The sequence below is a fragment of the Gopherus evgoodei genome, chromosome 14 (assembly GCF_007399415.2).
Source record: "Gopherus evgoodei ecotype Sinaloan lineage chromosome 14, rGopEvg1_v1.p, whole genome shotgun sequence".
Classification (NCBI taxonomy): domain Eukaryota; kingdom Metazoa; phylum Chordata; order Testudines; family Testudinidae; genus Gopherus; species Gopherus evgoodei.
Genome location: NC_044335.1, coordinates 12,654,633 through 12,672,383, shown reverse-complemented (window position 1 = coordinate 12,672,383; position 17,751 = coordinate 12,654,633). Strand labels below are relative to the sequence as shown.

Genomic DNA, 17,751 nt, shown 5'->3' with positions numbered 1-17,751 from the left:
ATTGTACAAGTAGGGTAGCTGAAGCACAGAGAGGAGACATGACTTGCAGCAATCCAGAGAGGTGAAGGTCAAGCAGCAAACCAGTGATATAGCTCAGGGATATCCTGTCTCCTGTTCAATCCACTAGATCTCAGCTGAGTTTGGGGAAGTCATTTATGTTCTGATGTACCATGCAGTCGAGTGGGTGAAGATTAAATGGAAGTAGTACAATGGGGTGGAGATGGGGAGAACAAGGTGAAGGGATATTTGGCTAGTAAAAAAAAGATGTATTAATTTTTCTGAAAGAGAAAATATAGATTACATTTTAGTGACTACAATCATACCCCAGTGTATATTTACATTGCAAATAAAAGGTAGGTTCCTAACTTGGGTGCAAACCTGTGTTAGCAAACTCACATTAAAATGCCAGTGAAGACACAGCATCTCTGCTTTTAATTTGGATTAGTAGCTACCCAACAGCCTTTAATTCAAGTCACTAACCTGAGTTAAAAGTCAAGCTGCTGTGTCATCACTGCTATTTTAACCTGAATAAACTAATTCAAGTCAAGAACACACTTTTTTTTTGCAGTGTAGACATACCTCCATGAAAGGTGTGTACAATGCAAAAAGAATTATAGTATTCAGCAAATGTGAAAAACTAAATCGTGCAACAAATATGAGGAAAAAGAGAGGTCATCAAGAACAGTGGAAAATACAGACAAACTGGTGGGAAGAAGCAAAGAACAGGTGTTGAAGTGAGTAAAATGACATCGTTTTTCAGTGTAAGACAAGAAATATACCCATATATAATCAAGATGTTTTCATGATTTAGTCATCTATATACATTACTCTCCCATAGTACATGTGTACACCATAAGAATTATCGAAAGAAGTAGACTGCTCTTTAAATTAGCAGAATTTTTTTTTTAACGACCATCCAGTGTTTGGAAGCTGAAACTAGATAAATTCAGACTAGAAATAAGGGGAAATTTTTAACAGTGAGGGTAATTAACCATTGGAGTAATTTAACCAAAGGTTCAAGAGATGGAAACAAATCCCTTACAAGTCTTTGTTGGCAAGACTGGAATGTCTTTCTAAAAGATATGCTCTAGCTCCTCCAGAAAATATGGGTTTGATGCAGAAATTACTCAATGAGGTTCGCTGGGATGTATTATGCAGAAATTGAGACTAGATGATCATAATAGTCCCTTCTGGCCATAACATTATGCCCCTGAAGAATGACTAATAGATACTATTATAGAGAGCATGCCTGCAAAAAACTAACCAAAGGATATTGGAAATCAGACTCAAAGTTTGGCAAGAGACCTGAGTATCTCCTTCACTGAAACGTTTTGTGAAAACATGCCTATGATGCTGGGACAGACACCATAAACAAGAGAATTGTCATTGGGTCTTTGGCTTCTCTGTTGAGACTAGGGTGACTAGATGTCCCGATTTTATAGGGGCAGTCATGCTTTTTGGATCTTTTTCGTATATAGGCTTCTATTACCCCCTACCCCCTCTCCCAATTTTTCACACTTGCTGTCTGGTCTCCCTAGTTGAGACTACCAGTCGGGCGGCCAGTTAGTACAAAACGGCTTTGTGTTTCGTTGCGACGTGGACATCTACCCGCTAGGTTGAAACTCATTTCGCAAGGACACCCAGTCAGTAAATCATCACTGAGCTGAGCTGGATCTGGATTTTTGGATAACTGAAGGACCGCAAGGCTCTCTTTGGGACTGAGTCCGCAGCTCAGTCAGTCCCACAGGAAAACCTAAGCTATGATTTTGGCTGAGACATGTGGTTTCACCTACTACTTGTGAGACTTGGCTTATGTCAATATGTTGAGATGATCATAATGCTTTATTTAGCCTTGAATCCAGACTCCAGCAGTGTCCAGTCTCAGATGCTTCAGAGGAAGGTATAACCTCCCTACCCTGAAGAATTATACTTATGGACTAGCATACCCAAAGGAGAAGTGTCTTCCTAGCCTCCAGCAGCTCAGAGATAAAAAGCCATGATTACAAAATCCCCCTCTCCCATCACCAACCTTCCATGGATAAACCTCAATGGCCTTCAAAGGGTCTGAGCTGAAGTGTGGCTTGTTTCCAGTGTAGTGAGATAAGTCTTAAAATAATTCCTACTGCTAGTGGTGTTTGTTAGTGTCCATGTTGTTACATTTTCCACATGCTGCCACCCTCCCAGCACAACTTTGGGCATAACAAGGCTCATCCTTGCGGGACCACATTTTATTTTTACAAGTTAAAAAATAAAGTATTATTTAATGTGCCGAGCCAGGTCTGTCACAGCGCGTCACGTATGCCAAGCGGCACAGCACTGAATGATGCCTGCGTCTGCAGCTTCTGAAAGACAAAAACCCTGCCTCCGTTTGGTGGGTTGTTTTTTTCCCCACATTCCCCTACTCCTCCTCACACTGGTCCCCTGCCTCCTCCAGATCTGAGCTCACCAGACTTGGCCAAAGGAGTGTTATCATGCTGCTGAAGATGGCAGAACACAGAATGTGTTTGTACCTGGGAGCCTCAGGCAGTGCAGAGTGGGCATGTGCCAAGGAGAACACTGGATTCTGTTTTCCGTGTCTGTTTTGGCTACTGCATAATGTCATTTGGCCAATTCCACTGAAACAGAACAAAAGCAGAGAATACCAGATGAGAGCGAGCCAATGGCAGGGAGCCGTGGGGGCCGGGGGAGGGAGGGAGAGGGCCTGTTGTTTAAAGAGCATTTCAGCAAGGGTAAAAAGCTACATTACATAAAAGTTAAAATCACGGCCCTCCACAAACACACACATGCCCTTTCTTAGTGGTGGAGTTTCTTTATGTCAGCGTGAATGGTGCCTGATTTGCTGGTCCCATCAGTTACATTGCAGATGCTGGATGCCAGCTGAGAAGAATGTGGAGGAAAGAAGCCAGCACCCCTCTTTGAAAGGCCAGCTCCTCGCTGCTTGGAACTAGCAGCATATTTTTAACCCCTTTGCTGCCAACTGAACAAATTATTGGGTTTTTTTTGCTTTTTTTAAAATCAGGATTTGTAAGCGATCACAATAATTAACAGAGCTTGGCAATTTGTATCTCTAAGCCCTGTATGGACAGTAGCCAAACAACTAATCATCCACGGTTTTCTGACAATCATATGAGTTTTATTTAAAGGAAAAGTGTCAAATTTGGCCCAGTATTTGAAAAGAAGAGGGGGAACACGTTAAAAACTTAGGTCTCCTAGAAATGTTTTAATGATTTGAGAAAAAAAAAAAAAAGCCCACGGGAACAACTGTTCTTAAACAACTAAATATTTGCCAGAAGAATCTGCAACCCAATTACTGCAGCATTAAGAACCTGAAAGTCACTGTTACAAAAATGTAACTGATCACTGGCACAAGTAAACAGTCTAAAGAGCAAAAGTTAAATTGGACTTTAAAATTCCTCTCAGTTTGATACTTAGAGCAGCCACCTCTGAGGTAGCATATAACAGCTGTGCAAAACTACATGTGACAAGAGATTAGGCCAGGACACTGGGTACGGCATGTGGATGTATGTGTAAAGGAAAACCTCAGCTCATGGAATGCTATGAGGAGGGTCGGTCAGCACATTCCCTGGGCTCTGGAAAGTGTCACAGACACTCTGTTGCAGTGTATTACACAGAACTAACTCACCAGGTCATATAAAATTCTAGGCGGCAGCAGGGAGCTGGGAGCCAGGAAGCCTCAAATGCGAATTCTGGATCTACATGATGTGGTTTAAGGTAAGATACTTCGGGCATGATTTTCAGAGGTTCTGAGCACCCACAGCTCCCAGTGACTTCAGCTGTGTGTTCTTGGCATGTTTGCAAACCAACCTCTCTGACTCAGGTTCCCCTGTGTAAAAATGAGAGCATTATGATCAGTAATTATTGTTTGTTAAAGCAGAATGCTATATAAATGCTAAACATTCTCCTTAGGAGGAGCTCTGTGGAATGTTCCCTTAGGTTCCTTAGCTGTATCATGCCTCCCAAGTCAGGTGAAACAGTTCATTGGCTCTGGGATTCTTCCTTCTTTCCACTCAAGCAGAAAGAGTTCATATTTTGATGAACTTTGGTCAAAGCGTGATTTTTTGTAATACCAGAATTTGAACTGCCCTTCATTCAAAATGTCTTTATTTTGCAATTGTACTTCCATTGAGGTCAATGCACTCCTTGGCCCAGATTCTGATCCCTGTCACAGTGGTGCAAATCTGGACTAACTCCATTAGTCACAATAGAATTATACCATGTCAACAATGAGATAGGAGGCCTAACCACTTGCTAGTGTTGGTGCTGTCATGTATGAGATGCTCCATTTACTCTGTTGTGTATTTACTGAAGCATTATCTGCAGACAGCAGCAAGTTACCTGCCAGGTAAGTGCTCACTAATATCCGGAGACTTGGCTCCTTCTGTGAGAGGGCACAGATACCACCTGCAAAATCTAGTTAGTGGAGGCCTCATTGTTTTCCAGCTGTGGGACTGTCAGTATGTACACATGGCACTCCCCACACAGTGATGGCATTCCCCAGAGCACTGCCTTATGCTAGAGGGGTGGAGATGCTGATTCTGGGAAGTCTGTTACAATGATTTAGTTCTCATGTGCTAACTGCAGGTGAGACCCTGACGGCTCCCCCCTCTCACTCCTGACACAACACCCAACACAATGGAGGTGCCCAAACACTCCTCCACTTCCGAGGCAAGACAGGACTTACAAACATATGCCCTGTACCCATGTGTATGTAGATGAGAAATTCTCCCTGCAGGCCATACTGACCTTTCCTTTGGCTCTGTCTTACCTCCGAGAAATTCCCAGCCTTTCATGGTCCTGAATTGAGATGAGGATACTCTCGTTGTCTGGAAACCAGGCCGAGTCAGCAAAATCACTCCCTGCACCTGCAAACTGGGATCTGCGATCTGAATCCTCTAGTGCAACAGAAAGAATAATTTCATTTGAATGCTAACAAGAAGACAGCTGGAGCCTACTCTGAGCCCATGGAGCCAGCTGGTTAGTTTGCATACCTGGCCAACTGAGCAAAGTTCTTAGCATCAGGCAAAAAAGATGGACTCCTTTTTATTCTATCATTTAGCTCCCTGTAACAGAAAGCTTTGGAGTCAGTGGAATCTTGACCCCTGCCACATGACATTACTTCCTGACTCCAGCCAAAAGAAAATGCCACCAGTCTCCCTTGCCAGCACTTGTGTGTGTCACATCTTCATTATACCCAAAACCTGCTTGATGAAAAGGATAATGGAATAGACCTGGGGCTGATTAAACTGGGCTTAGCTCTTCCACACAATGAATGAAAATCATTGGCCTTTATTTCCTTTCTATGATTAGAAGTGGACATACCGAATGAAACCCCAAAGTCTGGTATGTTTCGATACCCTTCCATTGCACTCATTTGTTGTTGCTTCCTGCTGATTCATGGATACCTAATAATGATTTTAATATAGAGTGTTGGTGAAAAGTGCTGCATTAGCATCCCTGGAGCCTCCAGGCCACTGTCTATGGACTCACTTCTGCCTTGATGCCCAAAAGACATGGAAACAAATCACACAGAATCCATCACTCCAAGTTCCTCTTGCCGCTGATCTTCCCAATGTCCATCTTCTCTGTTTGTAAATGTGTTACTGGGGCAGGAACGACCTTCATTTTGTGGCACGTAAGCTCCAAGTATATTGTCAGTGCTTAAAAACAATAAGTGAGAGTACCTAGTGGGTATAGCACACAGTACAAACGTCATCTTGTCCTCCATGGCACCTCTAGCTCAGCCTTCAGAGGCAACCTCTAGACATGAGGTAGGTAGTTCAGTCCTTGGCCTCTCTGCTAAGACTGCCAAATAGTACAAACCATGGTGGTAAGCATTGTGAAGCCACCAAACCACTTCTTCCTGGGGCACTGTATGGACACCAGATTGTGACAACATTCAGTCACTACCAACCCAGGCTGGATTCCAATTGGTGAGCTGCAGGTGGAAGGCTTGGGATTCTGTTTCCTAATCTGGCGTGGCCAGGCATCAAAAGAAGAAGAAATACTGGGCATTTCACATGTGCTTTTTGGAGGGGGCAGTAGGAGTGGGGGAGTGGTGCCCTCCTTTTCCCACCTGTTTCCAGGGATATTAAGTCCAGTGGCAAATATATCAGGTACCTCTATTTTTGGAATGCCTGACCTAAGACATGGCAAAGCAGCTTGATTTCCAGTGGGTGAGTGCTTGACGCAGGCTGAAAATTTGGTCCATATATGGTATCTAAAGTTCAGCATCCAAATATTTAGGCACCCACAATCATTAGTTGCTTTAAAAAAAATCTTGTCCATGCATATCCATAGACAATACATTTCTATCCCAAACAATAGAACAGAGACCAAGCCATCAGCATTAACCTCTGTATGACTACTTGCAGCCAGGGCAAGAAGCAGGAAGTATGGGTCATGGTGAACATGAATTATGTCTCTTTATTAAAGTGAGTTTAGCATTCAAAAAAGAAAGCCAGATCATCAGCATTGGCCACTGGCACTTTTGCTTATCCACACAGCAAGTTTCTCCAATGCAGCCTCTCCAATGGGCCCATCCTCTAACACGTGGAGGTCCCTCCAGAGGGCGGTTAGTGACTGATCGAATAAAGCTAAGGTGGGTGCTAATGACTGTCTCATGATCCAGAGCTCTGTGCCCCTTATTGATCCTCTCATCTGTCTAGCCCCTCAAATGAATTGACTCCTTTTTTCCGTCTACTGATGGTGCATCTATACTGCAGCTGAGGTCATGAATGGCAACTGATGTAGACACACCAGCGCCAGCTTTAATCTGACTTGCTCAATAAAAAATAGCAGCACAGGCTTCAGTGCGAGTTGCACAACCCCATCTACCCCTCCCCCGCCATGGCACAACGCCCTCACTGCTATTTTTAGTGAGCGAGCTAGAGTACAGCTAGTGTGAGTACGTCTATACAAACTGCAGCTCAAACCTATGGCTGCCATGGAGACATACGCAAAGACGTTGTCATATACGTGCTTGCAGCTGTGACTGCACCCAGAGCCCTGTTCTCCACGTTAGCTAGTACAGCAGCCTGATACAGCCTGAACACTGTGGCCAGCTTCCAGAAATAAAGGCAGCTTCAGGAAGCAGTTCCTTTTAGCCTTCATGTCATTTCACTGCCCCATAGCAAATAATCCTTGTCCTATTACAGGTTTGATGGTGCATCATGATGTAATTAAAATCATACTCTCATATTACCTAGGGTGGGTAATAATCTAATACACAATACATTTTCAATTGGAGAGGGTCAGATCCTCGTCTCTCACCAGATTTATTGTGAGATTTACACCTCATTTTCCCCAGTACAACGTGAGGTCAGAATCAGATTCTTTTTTCCAATGACCTTCAGAAAGGGGGTTCTAACTGAACTGGTCTTTGTTTCAAGCAATGGCTTTTGAAACTGCTCTCTCCCCACTGACTCACAAGATGGGACGGTGCTCCAAAGTGAGTGGGGCACTCCAGATGGGGTTTGCCCTGAGCAGAATTCATGACATTTAAATAGCGCCAATGATGAGTGGAAGCGGCCAGCTCATATCTGTAATAAAGCTAGTCACTGAACCTGGCGCATACAAATGAAGCGCTGAGTTTGCACTCTGGTTTTGCATAAAGCCTGGTGCTGCTCTGAAAGGAGACTTTGCAAAAATGCTCCATGCTCACTGTGTCTCCCTGTCGCATTTTGATTGTGCTCAGTTTAAAGTAAGAAGCTGTTTCTCTGACAGTCAGGCTGGTTTCTTTCATCCCGCACACCATCACCCAAGCCCAAGGTTCAAAAAGTGCTCACGGACACCTGTGCACCCCCATTGTCTTCAGAGGATGTCTCGGGGATATCTGTGCAGTCCCATTGCCTTCGCTGGGTTTACACAGGTCTGGATGATTGGAACTTGGCAAACATTGTGTTGATAGTGTATGAGATGGAGTAGAATCCTGTGTTAGGGAATAAAACCTCTAGCTCAGTGTTTCTCAAACTGGGGTCGCCGCTTGTGTAGGTAAAGCCCCTGGCGGGCCGGGCTGGTTTGTTTACCTGCCCCATCCGCAGCTTCGGCTGATCGCGGCTCCCACTGGCTGCAGTTGGCAGCTCCGGGCCCATGGGAGCTGCTGGAAGCGGCACAGGCCGAGGGACATACTGACCGTCGCTCCCATTGGCCCTACACAAGCGGCGACCCCAGTTTGAGAAATACTGCTCTAGTTCAAGGTGTGTCGGTCCCATGTCCACTTCTGGCCATGTATATTTCTGCCTTTGTTTGGGAATTAGTTTGAGGTTATCCCTCCCCAAAGGGCTCTGAGTCTAAGGGCCAGCTCTAAAGCCCATTGAAATAAGTGGAAAGACTCCCATTGACTCACTGGGCTTTGGATGAAATACCATGTGGTATGTGCTGTCACTCGTGTTCATGAATGGCTTACTGGGAGTCCATTCTCTCCCTACAAATTTCACCTGTAATCTCCACCATTAGCTGCACTATTTATATGATGTGAGACAGACTCAGCGAGACAGACTGGTGGGAGGGAACAAGGGGAAAGAGATCAATGTGTGTGTCTCTTTTGATAACTACAGGCAGTGTCAAATGATACTTCAACAGGATTGCGCCTCTCTGAATGTGAGGGAGCATCGCTGTGATCATTAGAATGTATTTCAAGAGCTGCCCACAGAGCTTCTGACCCATGCCAGTCTCCTGACAGTCATGTTTAGCACTACACCTCCTGAAAAACACATTTAAGTAAAGATACAGCCCCTCTCTGCTGTCGGAGATCACCAGCGACTGGGAGTTCCTCTAGGAACGACCAGTCAGTGACCACTGATGTAGACAAACCTCTGCCTGTACCAGAGGAAGCTACTCCCAGCACCGTGGTAAATTACTAACACAATGCACTCCATATTTTTTAAACTGATGTACTGGGACTCGCTAATTACACCAGCCTTACAGCTTCGTACCTACACCATGAAGGCATTAATAATGAGGGGGAATTATAATGGTGAATGGTAACATCACCCAGAATACAGCAGCATCACACCAGACACATTGACTGCAATGGGCTGACAGAGCTTTACTGTTAGAACGGTCAGTTATTAGAGCCATCGCTTGAATTTATTTTAATAAAAACGAAAAATATTTTCACATTGTTTCAATTATCTCACATTAGCTGCAACGAGTCTTTTCATTCTTATTTGCCTTAACTATTATTATGCAGGATCTTTTCTAAGACTCTTCCCAGGGCCGGCTCTAGGTTCTTTGCCGCCCGAAGCGAAAAAACCCCCCAACCTCCGAAAGCGCCCAGAATGCCACCCTTGAAATTGTGCCACCCCAAGCACGTGCTTGGTTTGCTGGTGCCAAGAGCCGGTCCTGACTCTTCCTAAATCATACACACTGCTGAGCGATTCTGCAAAAGGCCAGGGAATGTATCTAGTGGTTACAGCATGCAACTGGGAATTAGAAATCCTGGGGTTCTAGAATTGTTGACACTGATCTGGGGCTGGTCAGCTATCCCTCAGCTTCTTCACATGTCATAGTGAGATAATCAAATAAAAACAGCAACAACATAATACTTCTCTGCCTCTTTAGTTAACAAAACGTGTGTGATCCTTGAACACAACGAGCTACGTATTATGTGCGGCACTGTCCCTAGTTGAGAGTACACCTGCGTTCTACTCCTCTCTCCTTGTGGTTTGCCTATGGGCTTCACCCTCTGTGTGCCTCAGTTCCCCCCCCATAAAATGAGGATAATGAGATTGACTGCTGTTGTGATCTGTCAGTGAACTAGCTTGTGTTATTATTATACCAACTGCCATTTAACGCTCCTAAAGAGACAGTCTGCAATTCCGTACAAGGCCCAAGTAGCTGGAATTTCTGTGAGTCTTGTGGAAATGAAATCCATGCAACAACTCACAGGTAACCCCTGGGGCTGCAGTCCTGCACTTCCTTATTTGCTACTCATTGTCCCTGCAAGTAGCAGCATTTCCCATTTCACAGCAGAGGCAGCAGCAGGTCCACCACTAGCCCTGTGCTCTCCCCGGCACTCTCCACATGCATTCCTATTCAGAGCTGGCATGAACTGCTAATCCCTGGCATGCAATAAGTTAGTAGGCCTATCTGGGTGGCTGCTGCTCATGCCCTCATCATGGTGAGAAATACTGCAGTGCTCAGTGTCATGGGGCAGGGCTTCTGCCCAGCTTCCAGGCAACCTCTGCCTTCCCCCACAGCCACCTTTAAATAGGCTTTCTATCCAAACATCAGCAAAACAAACACAGCTCACCCTTAGTCAGCAGTTCTGCTCTCTGCTGGCTCTGTTATGCTTCTGGAAGAGCAGGTCTTGGGTACCTGGCCCCTTGCTACAGGGCCCCCCTACAGACTTTAGCTCCACTCCTCCGTGGCTTCACTCCCCAGGCACAGCCTGTACCTATAACTCTGCCTCCTGTCTTCTGACAGCCCTTGCTAACCCCTGGTTTAGCTTGACTCCCTTTAATTAGGCCAACCTGCTCTGACACAGGAGTGCTAGGCCTAGTCTACTCATAGCTACCCCGTGATGCTCCCCCCCTCGCAGGGGCCCCGCACCCCAGGAGTGAATTTCACTAGTAAGGAACTCTCCTACGGTAAGCAAAATGGGTTTGCCCAGTTGTTCTGTCTAATCACTCTGTTGCATATTTTCTGGAAAAAAAAATTGCAGCCCATAGACACATCCTCCCCATGAAACATGGGCTGGAAACTCTCCTTCCCACTGTCTACATTCCCAGGGTGGCAGGTGAGCTTCAAGATTCGCATGGAGATGGAGCCCACTGACACTGAAATTCATCTAAACTGTGAGCGAGAGGTTGTATCTGTTCTAAAGAAACCTGAGATACAGAGCCTGTAGGATGTGATGGGGGTGTCTTCTCTGGAGCTATGCCATGAGAACAGCCCTTTCGCCAAACAAACGAGAGTCAGTTACTCCGCCGGATGGATGGATGGATGGATGGATGGATGGGAGGGAGGGGGGGAAGGAATTCTCAGGCCTAGATTCTCGAAGATATTTTAAGCAATGACAGTGAGGAGCCTAAAATACTGTTGAGAATCTGAGCCTCGGTCTCTCTGAACACACAGGAATTCTCTCTGGCAAAGAAATGGGCAAAGCTGCTGCTTTATTTCCAGCTGTGCCCGGACAGTGAAAAGTCCCTAATTTTGGTGCTGTAAAGTTCCTGAAAGTCCATTATTCTAGGTCTTGGCTTTGGGACTAGTGATTTAGAAACAGCTTCAAAAGACGTCACTGGTACCTCACACCATCCAGTGCATCCTAGGCCGATGTTTTGGTGACAAGTCAGTTCTAGCCATCCAGCCAGCACTGACACTACCAGTTCTTTACTTCTGAAGGGAGTTTTAGGCTCCATCTATTCCTGTTTCACAGGCTCATTTAACAAGTGTGGTTAAATGTTTCCCACGGAGCCATGCTGTCGGATGGTTTGGCCAGCTGGTGCTCTAGCCTACACTAGAACATGCTTTTAAAAATGGGCTTAGCTAAAGCTGTTTCAGTTCTCTGAATTTTGAAAGGGAGACCAAAAAATAAAATAAAAGAAATCTTTTAAGTTGTGATTTAAAAAACATGAGACTCCTCCCCTATCCAAGAATAAACTAGGTTGATGACATTTTTGCAAATGTCAACCAGCTCTCATCTTGACAAGGTTTGGCCCCATCCATGCAGGCTGCTACTAGCAATCAGGCCTGGTATGCAGCACAAAATGTTACCCTGTCAGCATATGGTAAGCTTACTGGGGGAGGGGGTCTTTTTTTCCTGTGTTTATTCAGCATCTAGCACGGGGGGGGGTCCTGGTCCATGATTGGGGCTGTTCAGCACTACTGTAATAATAATAATAATAATAATAATTAATAATAATAATGTTGAGCACAGGTTTGTGGTCAGCATTGGCCAACAGAAACTAAATTCAGCATCATGCCAGTGAACACAAGCATTCAAACACGGTGCAATTTTACAGTGTAAAATAGGCCACTTTGTTATACATTAGTTGAGCAGAAACCACATTTGGTTCTTAAATCAAGGCTGGGAGGCTGACATGGACAGTTTCCACCAACTGAGCGGCCTTATTTCCACCATTGAATATCTGTAATACAATAAGCAGCTCTCCTAATGTTCCTCCCCACTGGGCAAAGCTGTGGAATTCTGCTGGGCAGTGGCTGTCCCGCAGAGATTCAATGGGCTGCCTATGTAGTTCTGCACATGCAGTGCAAGCGCTGAGAGGCGAAACTGGACTGTGAGAAAACGAGGCACAGGAATTTCCAGAAAGGGCTACGTGTATAACATCCGTCATATAGAAAAAGTGAGGCTTCCCCCTTTTAGCTTGCAACTCAGTACAAAGGGAATTCAGCGAGCTGCTGGTTCATGGCAGCATAAATTTAACTTGGGAGTGCAGCCAAAGACATTAATAAAGACCATTTCTGCTACATCCACATTTGGTGCATGGCTGTAAAATCAAGATGCTTAACTGACGAAGGGGAAACAGTTTCCACAAAAGAGACTTAAATGGGTGGGCAGGGAAAGATCTCATTTTTGCCTTAACTTTACCTACCTGGTGGCCATATGTATATAAAGCTGGGAAGGAGTTTTTGCACTTAACCACCAAGATAGGAAAGAGAGATTTTACCCCTCATCTCCAGATAGCATCCAAGGGTCTCAAACATTAATTAATTAAGCCTCACACCATCCCAGCAACCAAATCCTGATCACTGTTCTGCTGGTGTAATTGAGATAAGAATCTGTCCCAGGGATTTTTGCCACAACTCACAGCAGGAGCTATGTACCTCTGCTTCCTCCATTTGCAAATGGAAATAATAATTCGTACCAACCACCCAGAGGGTTGGGAAGCTGAATTCATTAATGAGCCTTTGAACCGTGTTAATACAGGGAAACGGAGTCCTGGTCCCCCATTGCAGATATCTTTTTTAAAGATTATTCCCCCGACACACACGTTTTATTATTACTCCACAAGCTCTGCCGGGAGAACAGGCCAAAAGGACAGCTGCTTATCCCCACTCCCATTCTGAACTACTCTGGAGTGAATAGGGCAGGAATCTCAAGGGAATATGCTCTCTCATGAGAACTGCAGACTTTCGGGCTTCCAGTCATGCCAGAAGTACGCTGAGGACTGACAGCCTCTCTCCCCTAGGCCAAGGAAGGGCAAAGGTAGGCAGACTGCTGGGGAGAACACACATGGGAGCAGCCATTGCTGTACCTTTACCACTGCCACACTTTGAACTACCCTGAGAGCCGGCTCTGGGCTGAGAGTGCCAGGTGGAGGAGCAGGGTATGTCTTCACTGCCAAGTTAACTCAGATGATCAGCACCCAGGTGGGAGCCTAGCCTGGACATGAGCAGCCACACTGTGAAGCCCTACCCACGATACTGTGTGCTCTCTGGGGCTGCACTCCTCCACATGTGCTACTAGGACACCTGTGGACATAGCCTGTGGTCCTTTGTGCTGCAGTAGGCTGAGCTGCTCGATGAGTATTTCCCCGTGAATGGTGGGATAATTTATCTGCCCTTCTAGGCACGCCAGGGGAATTTTGGGAAGGCACTGGAGGACTATCAGCAATTGAGTGACTGAGCCTGCATCCTCACTGCAAAGTGAATGTGTGGATTACCAACCTGAGTGAAAGCAGCACCCAGGTTTTAACCCAAACCCCCAGCTGTGTCAGGTGACAGAGATTTGTGCATGGATGGGAGGGAGACAGGGACAACACCCAGTTAAGAGCCTGGGCTAACTCTGCAATAAAGACATATTCTAAGGGGTGGCTATATCTCTTTGTATCCTGCCCCTTCCCACACCTTGCTCACCCACACAAGAGAGGCCAGAGTCTAGCTGTAACGAATTTAGCGTCACAGTCCTCCACGGGGGATATTGTTATTCTTGTTTTGCAGATGTGGAAAGTGAAGATGTGGAAGATGCAGAAAGGCATTACTGCTGACCCCTAACTTGCCCGAGTCAAGAACAGAGCCCTGGAGTTCTCTGACTGAATCATAAGCTCATCCTTCCCTACTTCCTCCAAACCAGTTCATCCAGTCCTAAACTTCACAGCCAACACTGAGGCAGCAAAGTGCAAAGTACAAATAACACTAGCGCAGCCCAGCTGGAAGCTGGATGATGAAGAGAAAACCAGAAAACACGGTGTACTATTTAAATCAAACAGGTCACTCAAAGCCTATGGACCCTTGCTGAGCTCGAGGGGAATTCTAGGCTCTTCCATCTTTCCCTCCTATGCCCCCCAAGCTGCAGAAATGAAGGTTATTTGCTTGAAACCAGAGTCTTTCAGATACTCTCTACCATCAGCGTCCCAGGAGTGTGAATGTGCAAAGTGCATCTCAAAGGAGAATGGGATTTTCTGAGGGGCTATTACACAGACATAAACTGAGCTGCATACAGGTGCCATGAGGAACAGCAGAGTGGGTTAGGATTAGGGTAACCAGATAGCAAGTGTGAAAAATCGGGAATGGGGTGGGGGTAATAGGAGCCTATATAAGAAAAAGCCCCCCAAATCAGGACTGTCCCTTTAAAATTGCAAAAAGAACAGGAGTACTTGTGGCACCTTAGCGACTAACAAATTTATTTGAGCATAATAAATTTGTTAGTCTCTAAGGTGCCACAAGTACTCCTTTTTGCGGATACAGACTAACATGGCTGCTACTCTGAAACCTTTAAAATTGGGACATCTGGTCACCCTCGTTAGGATTGAATCCAGAGCACTCAGGCTGTGTCTACGTTGGCCTTTGTTTTCTAGTTCTCCACTGTTGCAGCATTTTATGGGTTCAGTGGTGGGAACACTGGACCATCCAGGGCCGTTTCTGCGGTTTTAACCATCATGCCCTGAAATACTGCTCAAACCAAGTCTAGACATCCCAGGGGATGAAAAGGCGAGTGTGGGTACAGCTTGAGGAACAGGTTGCTTGGTAAACATGCTACGGCATTTGTCATATAAACCATCACTGATGAAATGGTGAGTTCTTACCACTGACCTGCAGCCTCCGATGGTGCCTTTGCCTCATTATTTGATTCCTTTTGTAATCAGCTGTAGCTCTGCTCTTGAGTCCAATGGGAGCGGGATCAGGCCCACAGCTTGTAAGCTGTTCCAAAAGGGAAAGACATCAATTTTAGATGCCATGCACCATCATCACACTATATGAATAGCAGTAACAACGTGCAACCATGGCATCCAGAAGCCACTCATCTGCATGTTCAAACCAGGAGTTTACTGGGGCAGAAAGGAACTTCTGCGCAAAAGAACGGAACTCAGGCACTCAAATTTCTTTCCTGCATGTTTGCAAATGGGCCCATTGCGGGTGCAACATGCAAACGTGGATCGTTGGCAGCTGTGAGGCTGCAAGGCTGGAACATTTAGTCCAATGCTTTTCATTTGTCCAAACTAACCTCTCCCCATCACCCTGAGAGCCTCATTTCAAACAAGAAGCAAACTGGGAAACGTTTAGGTGGGTACACAGTGTATGTGCAGTCAGGAAGTGACTGTCTTCCTGTTAGCACTGGAATATCCCTTTAAAATGTGCCATCTGCCCCAGCATAATCCTGGAGATAAAGCTATAGGATGACTAGTTTGTGCTGCCATTATGAAAAAGAAACCTAGACCCACCTCCAATACAGTTCTGTAATTGTTCTATCTTTCAACTGCTTGTGTATCCCTGGCTGTATAGACTCTTGCCAGGAAAGCAGAGGGCGTATCTTCTTCAGAGGGTTCACACAGCTAGAGCTTTCTTTTTTTAATTATTATTTTGTTTGTTCAAAGATCCAAGATGATAGGGGAGGGGAACAAACTTTTGTCCTTTGCTTAAAATAATTCAAAGAGCTTTCCACTGCACATGCCAGGCTCAAGTAGACATTTGCATAACAAATGAGCCTTCCTCACGTTTTAGCAGGGTACAGCAGGCATACTTCACCGACTGGTGCAGCTCCTGCTAGGCTGAGGATACAGCTCTGCATCCAATCCCAACATGTCACGTACAGACTTCCTGCCCGTCCTGGCTGCCAACAGATTGGTAACTAGACCTGATTGGAAAAGTTTTTTGTGGTGTTTGAAGTTCCACAGCATTTTACATTTTTTTGCAGGGTGGACGTTTAATTTTTTTTCATACGTGATGTACTCTACATTTTTATTTAAAATGATATTAAAATGTTCATTTATGAAAATATCCAGTTTGGGCTGAACTAAAAATTGTAACAACTATTTCATTTTTGATAAAACTGGTTGCAAGTATTTTGTGGGGGTAAAACTGGTGAATTCTTTTTTATTTAAACCTCTCCCCCTAGTGCTGAACCAAACGGTTATTAAAAAAATTTGGACTCGCTCTATTGTTAATTGATGGTGGCAGAAGAGGGTGAAAGCATTTGTTTTGTTATGTCTGCACTGTAGCTAGAAGATGTAATTTCCAGCTCAGGTAGACGTACCTGTGCTAGCTCTGATTAGGAAAGGGATAGATAAGACAGAAAGTATCCTAATATCATAATCTCTCTACATAAAACCATGATACACCCACAACTTGAATACTGCGTGCAGTTCTGGTTGCCCCATCTCAAAAATGATATATTAAAATTAAAAAAGATACAGAGGAGGATAACAAAAATGATTAAGGGTATAGAACAGCCTCCATATGAAGAGAGATTAAAGAGACTAGGTCTGTTCAGTTTGGAAAAGAGACAACTGAAGGGAGACATGATAGAGATCTATAAAATTATGAATGGTGTGTAGAAGATCAATAAGCAAGTGTTATTAACTCCTTCACACAACACAAGAACCACAGGTCAGACAATGAAATAAGTAGGCAGGAGGTTTAAAACAAACAAAAGGAAATATTTCTTCACACAACACACAGTCAACCTGTGGAACTCATTGCTAGGGAATGTTGTGAAGGCCAAAACTATAATGGAGTTCACAAAAGAATTAGATAAATTCATGGAGAATAGGTCCATCAATATCTGTTAGCCAAGATGGTCATGGATGCAACTCCATGCTCTGGGACTGGACGACACGGGATGAATCACTTCATGATTGCCTGTTCTGTTCATTCCCTCTGAAGCACCTGGCATTGGCCACTGTCGCAAGACAGGATACTGTCATTGATCTGACCCAATATGGCCATTCTTATGTGCTAAAAATAGCAATGTTGTGTTGGCTGCATGTGCTGTGGGATGGCTAGTTACCCTGAGTACAATCCTGTCTGAAACCTTATGTACATACATGGAGCAGCTAGCCCCTCTGACTGCCCACATAGTCACAGCAGCACAGCTATTTTTACTGTGGTTCCTAGCACAATGGCATCCTGGTCTATGACTGGTGCTCCTAGGTGAAACCACAATATCAATAATAAAGCTGATCAAGCCCCTAATAGTTTTACAGAGAGGACTGTTGCTTTTCCTCAGGCCAGCTGAACACCTGTATTACTTTGAATGTATGTATTTTTTTCCCAGTAGAAAGGAAAAACCATTTTGCTTTCGTTACTTAAAATAAAACTAAAATGTGTAGATTTCACATCCAGTCATCGGGAGTTTCTAAATAACACCTGCTTAAATAGCAAGTCCTGGATTTTTCAGCACAGTGCACGTTTGCCTTCATTGCAGATAGTACCATACTGGATCAGTTACTCTGGTTAGCCGCTGGAGGGTGGAGCCAAATTTCTGCACATTGCCTGCCCCCCCCACCCCCGCTCCTGTAGAAAGCGTTTCTTACACAGCTGATCAGAGAC

The 17,751-nt window shown here is 44.9% G+C and overlaps 1 long non-coding RNA gene across 6 annotated transcripts in view; it reads right to left on the bottom strand.

Annotated features, from left to right (window-relative positions):
- Positions 1-262: 262 nt before the first annotated feature.
- LOC115635048 overlaps positions 263-17,751 on the bottom strand; it is an 84,605-nt gene continuing 67,116 nt past the window's right edge. Inside the window, exons 1-5 of one of the 6 annotated variants that reach the window (XR_003996507.1) lie at positions 15,016-16,525; positions 5,509-5,678; positions 4,765-4,913; positions 3,644-3,844; positions 263-2,615 (exon numbers count right to left, since the gene is read on the bottom strand). This is a non-coding gene — a long non-coding RNA (uncharacterized LOC115635048). Of the gene's footprint in view, positions 2,616-3,643; positions 3,845-4,764; positions 5,679-10,273; positions 10,812-15,008; positions 16,533-17,751 lie in introns of those variants that run through there. The other 5 variants (XR_003996504.1, XR_003996503.1, XR_003996505.1 and 2 more) reach the window with 5 other exon arrangements.